Consider the following 11,646-nt stretch of genomic DNA (forward strand, 5'->3'; position numbering starts at 1 on the left):
ACTTCCTCAATCCTTCGGTAGCACAAAAAATGAATACATTTATATGAAATGATGGAATAAAATGAATTTTAAGAAATATACTTCTTCATGAGTTAGTGGTATTGATTACTTGCAGTCTTTGGTTATCATTAGATCACATCAGCACCAGAACACATAAGAATTTAATTAATATGTAACAATAGATTAAAAAGAAAGCACAGAGTAAAGCTTATTTTCTTGATATATGTAAGAGGGTCCCATAGTTAGTAGGCCCCCAGGTCTTGGCACAACTGAGGCTGTACATAGTGGAAAGTTGAATCAAATCCTTTTTTAACTGTTACTACTCATCTTTTACTCTTGGTCATGAAGAAATGTTTACCACATATTACCTCCATATTTTTGACAGTTTTGAATACCTTTTTTGTATTCAACAACCCTTTCTGCCTCCTGACCCTGAAATTCCCCTACACTAGGGGGTCCAGACTTGACAGGACCATGGGCTTAACCTCCAATTAGTGCCCCCAAAAGCCATCCTCTGCTACATATGCAGCTGGAGCCATGGGTCTGTCCCTGTGTACTCTTTCGATTTTAGTTTAATCTCTGTGAGTTCTGGTTGGTTGATATTGTTGCTCCTCCTATGGGGTTACAAACCCCTTCAGCTCCTTCAATCCTTTCTCTAACTCCTCCATTGCAGACACCATTCTCAGTTCAATGATAGGGTGCCAGCATTCACCTCTTTATTTGTCAGACTCTGTCAGAACCTCTCAGGAGACATCTATATATATCAGGATCCTGTCATCATGCACTTCTTGGCATCAGCAGTATTGTCTGGGACTGGTACCTGTATATGAGCTGGAAACCCCAGGTGGGGCAGTATCTGAATGGGTTTTTTTTTTCAGTCTCAGCTCCAAACTTTGTCTTCATATTTCCTCCTATGAATATTAAATTTTTTTTTGCTCTTCAAGGAAGGAATGAAGCATCCACGCTTTGGTAGTACTTCTTTTTGAGCTTCACGTGGTCTGTGGATTGTATCATAAGAAATCTTTTGGGTTAATATTGACTTATCAGTGAGTACATACTGCGTGTGTGTGTGTGTGTGTGTGTGTGTGTGTGTGTGTGTGTGTGTCTGTGTGTGTGTGTGTGTGTGTGTTTTCTGATATGGTTACCTCATACAGGATGATATTTTCTAGTTCCATCCATTTACCTATGAATATCATGAACTCATTGTTTTTAATAGGTGACTAGTACTCCGTTGTGTAAATGTCCCACATTTCTCTATTCATTCCTCTGTTGTGGGACATCTAAATTGTTTTCAGATTCTGGCTATCATAGATCAGGCTGCTGTGAACATAATGGAGCATTCATTCTGAATATATGTTGGAGCATCTTTTGTGTCTATGCTGAGAATTGTTATAGCTGGGTCCTCAGGTAATACTATGCCCAATTTTCTGAGGTAGTGCCAGACTAATTTCCAGAGTGTTTTTACCAGCTTGCAGTCCTGCCAACAATGGAGGAGTATTTCTCTTATTCCACATCCTTCCCAGCAACTCTTTTCAGCTAAGTTTTCGATCTTAGTCAATCTGACTGATCAGAGGTGGATTCTCAGTGTTGTTTTGATTTACATTTCCCTGATGACTATGAATGTTGAATATTTCCTTAGGTGCTTCTCCTCCATTTGGTATTCCTCAGTTGTAAATTTTTCATTTATCTCTGTACTCCACTCTTTTAATATGATAATATAATTGTCTAGAGTCTAACTTCTTTAGTTTTTGGATATACTAGACATTAGCCCTCTATTTGATGTAGGATTGGTAAAGATATTTTCCTAATTTTTGGATACCTTTTGTACTAAAGGCAGTGTCCTTTTCCATACAAAAGATTTGCAATTTTATGAAGTCCCATTTGCCGATGTTTAACCTTAGAGCATAAACTAACAGTTTTCTGCTCAGGAATTTCTCCCAGTGCCCATCTATTCAAGGTGCTTCCTGAGTCTTTCTTCTATTAGAATGAGAGTATCTGTTTTTATGTGGAGATCATTGATCCACTTGGACTTGGGATTTTTACAGGTCAATAAGAATGGATTGATTTGCATTCTTCTACATGCTCACCCCCCAGTTGAACCAGCATTATTTTTTAAAGTTGTGTTTTTTCCAGTGTATGGTTTTAGCTCATTTGTCAAAGATCAAGTGCCCATAGGTGTCTGGGTTCATTTCTTGTTCTTCAATTCTATTCCAATATCATACAGGTTTCATCACTATTGTTCTGTAATACAGCTTGAGGTCAGGGATGGTGTTTTCCCACGAATTTCTTTTAGTGTTAAGGATAGTTTTCGGTATTCGGGTTTTTTGATATTCCAAATAAATTTGCTAATTGCTCTCTCTAAATCTATGAAGAATTGAGTTGGAATATTTATGAGGATTACATTGATCTGTAGATTGCTTTTGCCAAAATCGCCATTTTTACTATATTATTCCTGCCAATATATGGGCATGGGAGGTTTATCCATCTTTTGAGATCTTCAATTTCTTTCTTCAAAGACTGGAAGTTCTTCAGATATAGATCTTTCACTTACCTATTTAGAGTCACACTGAGGTATTTTATATTATTTATGACTTTGTGAAGGGTGTTGTTTCCGTATTATCTTTATCCATGAAGTACAGGAAGGCTACTCATTTGTTTGAGTTAATTTGCTATCCAGGCTCTATGCTGAAGTTGATTATAAGGCTTAAGATGTCTCTTGTGGAAATTTTGAGGTCACTTAAATATACTATCATGTCATCTGCAAATAGTGATATTTTGACTTTTCTCTTTTCTATTTGTATCCCTTTGATCTGCTTTTCTTGTCTGATTGCTCTAGCGAGGACTTCAAGTACAATTTAGTGGGATTGTTTCAATTTTCTCTCCATCTAGTTTGATGTTGTCTATTGGTCTACTGTATATAGTTTTTACTATGTTTAGATATGGACCTTAAATTCCTGATTTTTCCAAGACATTTAAAATGGAGGGGCTTTGAATTTTAATATCGAATGAGAGGATAATGTGGATTTTTTTTAGATTTGTTCATATAGTGGATTTTGTTGATGAATTTCCATATATTGAACATCCCTACATCCGTAGGATAAAGCATACTTGGTCATAATGGATGATTGTTTTGATGTGTTCTTTGATTCAGTTTTCGAGAGTTTTATTGAGTATTTTATCATTGATATTGATAATGTTATTTGGTCTGAAATTCACTTTCTTTGTTGGGTCTTTTTGTGGTTCATGTATATGTGTAATTGTGGCTTTGTAGAAGGAATTGGGTAGTGTTCTATCTGTTTTGATTTTTTGAAACAGTTTAGATAGTATTTGTATGAGGTCTTTTATGAATTCACCACCAAACCCATCTTGTCCTGGGTTTTGTTTTTTTTTTTTTTGTCTGTTTGTTTGTCTAATTTTGTTTTTGTTTTTGTTTTCTATATTTGTTTGGGAGATTTAAAAAAAACTGCTTCAATTTCTATGATTTATGGGAATGTTTAGATGGTTTTTCTGATGCTGATTTAACTTTGATACCTGGAATCTGTCTAGAAAATTGTCCATTTCATCCAGATTTTCCAGGTTTTTTGAGTATTGGTTTTTGTAGTAGGATCTGATTATTTTTTTTAATTTCCTGAGTTTCTGTTGCTATGTCTCCGTTTTCAAGTATGATTTTGTTAATTTGGATACTGTCCCAGTGACCATTGCTTAATCTGGCTAAGGGTTTAATCAATCTTGTTGATTTTCTCAAAGAAACATCTTCTGGTTATGATTATTCTATGTATAGTTCTTTATGTTTTTACTTGGTTGATTTCAGCCATGAGTTTGATTATTTCCTGTTGTGTACTTCTCTTGGATGTATCTGGTTATTTTTGTTGTAGAGCTTTTTGGTTTGTCATCAAGTTGCTAGTGTATGCTCTCTCTAGTTTCTTTGGGAGGCACTCAGAGCTATGTTTTTCATCTTAGTGCTGCTTTCCTTGTGTTTCATAAGTTTGGGTATGCTCTGCATTCATTTTCATTTAATTCTCAGAAGTCTTAAATGTTTTTATTTCTTCCTTGAACAATTTTTCATTGAGTAAAGCGTTGTTCACCTTCCATATGCTTGTGGGCTTTCTGTAATTTTTGTTGTTATTGAAGTCCACCCTTTTCTGTGGTGATCTAATAGGATACATGGGATTATTTCAATCTTCTTGTACTTGTTGAGGACTCTTTTGTGACCAATTATTTGGTCAATTTTGGAGAATGTAACATGAAGTGCTAAGAAGAATTTATATTGTTTTGTTTTGGATGAAATGTTCTGGAAATATCTGTTAAACCTATTTGGTTCATAACTTCTGTTAGTTTCTCTATGTCTCTTTTTAGTTTCTGTTTCTGTGATCTATCCATTGATGAGAATGGCATGTTGAAGTTTTCCACTATTACTGTGTGGTTTGTAAAATGAAATATTAAGATGCTTTTCTTTTTTCCCTTTTCTTTTTTATTTATTAAAATATTATATTTATATACATTCCAAATGTTGCCCAAATTTGTGGTCTGCCCTGTCAGAGTTCCCCACCACATGCATTCCTTGCACCCAATCCCCACAACCTCACCTTCCCCCCAGCATCCCAGTTCCATGGGGCAGCAAGTCTCTACAGGATCAGAGTCATCCTCTCCCAGAGACCATACAGGCAGTCATTTGCTATATATGTGTCTAGGGCCATAGACATGCTCATGTATGCTCTTTGGTCAATATCTTAGTCTCTAGGATCTCTGAAGGTCCAAGTTAGTTGATACTGTTGTTCTTCCTATGGGGTTGTCCCCTTCAGCTTCTTCAACCCTTCCACTAACTCTTCCATTATTGTCACTGACCTCTAATGGTTGGCTGTAAGTACGAACATCTGTCTTAGTTACTGGTAGAGGCTCTCAGAGGACAGTCAGGCTAGATTCTTATTTGCAAGCACAGCATGGCATCAGTAATAGTGTCAGTGTTTGATGCAGGCCCGTGGGATTGGGCAGATCACTGGATGGCCTTTCCTTCACTCTCTGCTCCATTTTTAATTCATGCACCTCTTTTATACAGGGATAATTCTGGGTTAAATTTTTGAAGATGGATGGGTGGGCCCATCTGTTTTGGGTATATGTTCATGAGTGGTATAGCTGGGTCTTTAGGTAGATCAATTTTCAATTTCCTGAGTAACTGCCAGAATGATTTCCAGAGTGTTTAGTCCAGTTTGCAATTGCACCAGCAGTGGAGGAGTGTTCCTCTTCTTCCACTTCCTCACCAGCATGTGTTGTCACTTAAGTTTTTGATCTTCATCATTATGATTGGTGTAAGATCAAACCTTGATCATTTTGATTTGCATTTCCTTGATGACTAAGGATGTTGAACAATTCTTTAAATGTTTCTCAGCCATTCAAGATCCCTCTGTTGAGAATTCTCTGTTTAGCTCTGTCCCCGTTTTATTTTTTTATTTTTTTTCGGAGCTGGGGACCTAACCCAGGGCCTTGCGCTTGCTAGGCAAGTGCTCTAGCTAAATCCCCAACCCCTCTGTCCCCGTTTTTAATGGGGTAATGTGTTTTGGAGAGCTCAACATAAAGCCAGGTACACTGAATCTAAAAGCAGAGATACTAGATATAGCCTCAAACTCATTGGCACAGGGGAAGATTTTCTAGACATAAAACCAATCTAAGATCAAAAATAGATAAATGTGACCTTATAAAACTGAAAAGCTTCCGTAAGGCAAGGACACTGTCAATAGAACAAAACATCAACCTACAGATTGGGAAAATTTCTTCTCTAACCCTTTATCCAATAAACAAGTAATATGCAAAATATATAAGAACTCCAGAAAAATCTTGTGTAACTGCATATAAGTGTGACAGCTATAGATATTACCAAATCCTTTATAGTCATAGATTCCCTTCAATAAAAGTTGGTTAGGTCTTCAAAGACTACTGTAATATGCAAAGGCTTTAAAAGATGGATTATACATTAAGTGTTCTACTCTTGTGGGAAGATACCATGAAATACAAAATAATGCCCCATTGATAACAATGGTAGGTTTTTTTTTGCAGTATGACTTTTTACCATGACTTTTCACACTACTACACGCAACTAATTTACCAATTGTATATTCATAATATTACTATCCAGTATATGTTCCTTTATGTATTTGCGAAGAGCTGTGTTCTGAAAAGTCTTTATCACATTGAATACATTTGTATGGTTTCTCTTCAATGTGATTTTTTTTAATGTGTTCAAAACTGACTGTAATATGTAAATGTTGGGAACGAGCAAAAGAAATATGTCCTAAGTATTGCCTATTTGTTATTGGCTTCTTTGTAATCATAAGGTGAAACTAAGTTCAAATTCCCAGGCCCTTAGGCAGCTGGAGACTTCCAAATAGTGGACCGGCTTCTATTAAACATCTTTTGTTCCTGAAAACATAATGACCGTCCCTAATAATTTCTTATTCCATTCATCTCTTATTCTTTAAAACATAATGCCTGGTCCTAACCACAATAGAAGAGTGGCTATGATTGATTAGATTATAATAACTATATTCTTTATCAGTTGACATAGTAAACTACATGAACAAAGTCCCTATCACTAAATCCTGTTTGGTGGGAAAATGTAGCTGTAACGTGGCACAGACCTTTCTGGTTTTCACTCTGGCTCAGTGTGAGGAGGTGAGTTGGGAGAGTCACAGTTCAGTCTTCAAGTTTGTTCTCTGGCCTTGATCCAGCAGCAGCAGCTTCACTATAGTAAATTCTAGTCATTTTCATTGCATGAGTTTGAGTTGTGTTGGATCTCAGAGGACCATATTGCACAAAGGCTTTACCACTCACAGACTTTCTTTACAGTATGAATACTTTCATGATGATGAAAACTGTACAAATGTGCAAAGTCTTCACCATATTAAACACATTCAGAGTTTATATTCAGTATGGATTCATCCATGATGATGACTACAGATTTGTTTTTTTTTTCTTTTTTTTTCGGAGCTGGGGACCGAAGCTAGGGCCTTGAGCTTGCTAGGCAAGTGCTCTACCGCTGAGCTAAATCCCCAACCCCATGACTACAGATTTGTACAAAGGCTTCATTCCTTGCATTCGCAATATAGATCTCCAGTACATATTCTTTCATGTATTCAAAGAAGACCATGAATATCCAATGGCTTTACCACATTGGTTGCATTCAAATAGTTTCTCTCCAGTATGTGTTGTTTATGTATTTGCAGACTAGGTTGGTTTGATTATATTCAAAGAGTTTCTTTCCTGTATGTGTTATGTGTTTGTTTATGATGCAGGAGACCACTTATACATGAAAAGGCTTTACCACATTGATTACATTCATAGTGTTTCTCTCCTGTATGTATTTGGTTATGCACTTGGAGACTATTATAATATGCAAAGAGTTTACTAATTAATCCCCCCTAATTAATTTGTACTGGATACTGTAATTTCTACTGTGGTTTTGTTATGTATTAAGAGTTGGTCGAATCTTTAAATAGTGATTTGTTTCTAGAATGTGGATAGGCCATTGAAAAAGCACCCTAAGAATAAATTACTGTAACTCCTGTATTTCCAATAAATGGAAACACAAAATCAACTCCGTGTATCTCACTATATCCCTATGTCCCATAGCTATGATTATCTTTTCTATTACTTGTGCTTCATTATAATACTTAGAACCATAAGAAGAGAGATTTACTTAACTTGCAGAATAGGAGGCTGGGCATGTAAAACTTTGTATTCTCATTTATCAGTCTTTGTTGGTAAATCTTTGAAAATGTAACGACATGATGGATAAACCATGCTTGGTTCTTTTCAGGAAAAGAAATCATGTTGCATAGTTAGAAAGAGACTGACACACAATGGACATTGTGATTGTTCTGTGCCTAAAATACCATCATTAAAGATAGTATTTTTGCATCCCTACTGCATTTACAACATCTCAGACTATTAGAAAGGAGCCACCCACCTTCTGTTTCATTCCATGTTAGGTGATGAGCTTGTATGTATTTAAACATTCAAACAACTACTTCCATGTGAGAAATGGAAGAGAATTAGAGCTCTTTCACACAACCATGCTATATTTGGGTGACCTTCCTTCACATGTGTAAACATGTTTCATGATATTTTATTTTTATGATTAATTTATTTATTTACACCTCAAATGATGTTCCACACCTCCAAGTATCCTCTCACAATTTCTTCCCTATCCTTCTTCCCTTGTCCTCTGAAAGGTTGCCCCATCCCCCAGCTATCACTCACACAGACACATCAAGTCCACTATGGCCTAACAAGTAATCCCTAAGTGCCAGGGCCCTCAGTCCAGCCTGTATATGCTCTTTGGTTGGTGGCCATTTCTGAGAGCTGCCAAGTGTGCAAGTTGATTGAATCTGCTGGTCTTCCTATGGCGTTCCTATCCTCTTCAGGGCTTTCAATCCTTCCTCCAATCTTCTTTAAGAGTCCCCTACCTCAGTCAATGTTTAACTCTGGGTAACTCTATCTGTTTCAGTCCCTTGTTAGATAGAGCCTATCAGAGAACAGTTATGCTAAACCCTGCCTGAAAGCATAACAGAGTATCATTAATAGAATCAGGGATTGGCACTAGCTGCTGAGATGGCTTTCAAGTTCTTGTTATTGGTTTGCTATTCTCTTGATCTCTGCTCCATCTTTGTTTCTGAATTGTTTTTAAACAGGGACGATTTTTGAATGAGAGATTTTTTTGGTGAGTTAGTTTCTTTATCCCTCCCCCCACTGGGGGTCATGCTTGTTTACAGGAAGCAGCCTTTTCTGTACATTCCCAAAATATCAATTGTTAATTCTGTACCAGCAGAAAGTTATGTGCTAGCGGAATTTTGGTATTTCATAGCTATGGCCTATAACTAGCTTTCTCTTTGTAACAACTGTCAAAATCTTAGATAACCAAAGAGATGTATCAGCTGTGAAGCTACTGATTGGTAATAATAAAGAACTGAAGATCAAAAGCTGGGACAGGAAGCAGGAGGTCAAAGCTTCCAGGGTGACAGACTGATCCAGAAAGAAGACAAAGGGAGAAAATTGAGATTAGACATTGAGGGGATAAGACAAGGACTGGACCTAAGCAGAGGTATAGATCTACCCACATGGAGGTCATAGCCTGGATAGTTAGGTTAAGTTTGAATGTTAGCTGTCACCATGTTCAACTGAAAGTCCTTAAAGCTTATTAGCAGCCTCTGTCCTATTTATAATTGTGGTGAATCCAAGAAAGTCCCATTGTAATACTCTGTTTCAGAAGGTGATTGAAACCACTGAAGACAAAGTGTGCCTCATGGCATTTATCCTTGATTCATGACTATTCTACTCTGGAACCACAATTGGAGCACCTCAAATATCCTATGGAACATATTCAAATTTTCTTTTCAACAGAAGCCTACAGAGGACCTTGATGCCTGGTAACTGCTCCTTATGATCTTCTCCCTGACTGCCTCTCTCCACTTCTCATCAAAATATCATCAGCTACATCTGTACATACACAACCTTGGTGTTCCTTAGGTGCCTCTAATTATTGACCCTGCCTTTGGTTCCCTCTTGACATATCCATTGTTTTCAGAAGTGTACAACCTCTTTTAAAAGTAACCATTTAACTAGTGGATTTCATATGATCTTTGCCATATTCTACCAACAAAAAATCTGTTCTAGCTCCTAATGGAACAGTTCACAATGGCAGAGTCTAATTGGGCATGTATTCATCCTGGAAGATGAATAGAACTAGAAAATATCATCCTGAGTGAAGTAATCCAGATTCAAAAAGACATGCATGGTAGGTATTCAATGATAAGTGGACATTATTCAAAAAGTACAGAGTCCTGTGATACAACTCATAGACATAAGGTTTAACAAGATTCAAGTGAGGGTGTATTAATTCCATTCAGAAGGGTGAACAAAAAAATCATGGGAGGGAGATGGAACAAGGAATCTGGATAGGAAGGGGAAGGGTAGTATGATCAGGTATGGGTAGAGATAGTAAAGAAGCCCAGTGGGCCATAAGAAGGATGGAAGCTATGCAGCTGCTGAGGTTGTTAATTGAGAAGAACATCTAGAAAGTCCCAGAGACCTGAAATGTGAGATACTCCTAGGACTCAGCATGAATGACCTTATCCAAAATAACCAAAAATGAAATCAAACCTGAAGAGACCATTTCCAGTTGACAGATGAGACCACCCACCCATCTTCAACATTTTTGATCCAGAACGGTTCCTGTCTAAAGGAATAGCAGGTTCAAATATGGAACCCTGCCTGAAGGAAAGGCCACACACTCACCAGCTTAGCTTGGTATGCATCTCATGTGCACACACCAAGTCCTGACACTATTACTGATGCTATGTTGTGCTTGCAGACAGGAACCTAGCAAACCTGTCCGTTGAGAGGATCTACCAGCAACTAACTGAGACAGATGCACATACTTACAGATGAACATTGGTCTGATATCAGGGACCCTTGTGGAAGAGTTTGGGGAAGGATTGAAGGAGGAGCTGAAGGCAATGGCAACCTCATAGGAAGAACAACAGTACCAACTAACCTGGACTTCTGGGAGCTCACAGAAACTAATCCATCAACCAAAAAGCATGCATGGGCTGGTTTATTTCACCTGGCACAAATGTAGAAGAGGATTGCCTTTTCTGGCATCAGTAGGAGAGGATGGACCTATATCTGCAGAACCTTGATGGCCCAGGGAAGGGGAATAATGTAAATTGGGGTGGAGAGGGGGGAATGGGTGGGGGCATATCTTCTCAGAGACCTAGGGGTGGGGGATAAAGAACTCTGGAAGGGCAGAATGTAAAGGAGGACAGCATCTGGAATATAAACAAAATAATATAATAAAAAATTAAGAAATCCCCTAATAAAATATTTTTTATAAATTGCCATGAACATGGTGTCCTTTTCCATGATGACAATTCCCCACCCACCTCCACAAAAAAAATAAAAATCCAAGCTTCATATTTTCCGTCTTTTCAGCTGACATTTCCTTATTGATCTCAGTCTAATCAAATTAATCAACTTTCAAATCTAATTAAAGTTTGAACCCGTAAGGCACTGGGAAAACTTGCATCTCATTTTGGTATCTGGATTCTAGGAATATTTGGATAAAACATTGATTCTATTCAGAGATGAAAAAGGAAATACTATTCCTCTTCTCTGAAATTCAGAGACCTCCACATTGCTTTTGTGGCTGTTCTTATTTATCATGTTTTCTACCCCATGCTTTAAAAAGAATCTGGAGTGAAGTGGTACAAGATGACAAACTCATATTAAATAACTACAATGAACAATATCAGCTTGAAAATATTATGTCAGAGAAGAATTGCCCTGTATGTTATATTATTATAGTGAATAGGGTTTTTTTCCCTAAAATATCGCTTGGAGTAGAATTTGCATTCTGCACCCAAATCCAGTCTGGACTGGTTTGAGCAGCAGCCACTATTTTATTATCTTTCAGGGAGCATTTTTTTAATAATTGAGTCACTACATGTTGCTATAATGTCATGAGTTTCCATGAAAGGGAGTAATAACCATGGGCTAGATACAGGTGCTGTTCCAGGTTGCTAAGTATTTTAGCATGGGTAATCAAGTTGGTAGTGGTATTGCATGTTCAACACAAGACACTAAAGACTCTAGGAA

This window comes from Rattus norvegicus, chromosome 4 (genome assembly GCF_036323735.1).
Source record: "Rattus norvegicus strain BN/NHsdMcwi chromosome 4, GRCr8, whole genome shotgun sequence".
Lineage (NCBI taxonomy): Eukaryota > Metazoa > Chordata > Mammalia > Rodentia > Muridae > Rattus > Rattus norvegicus.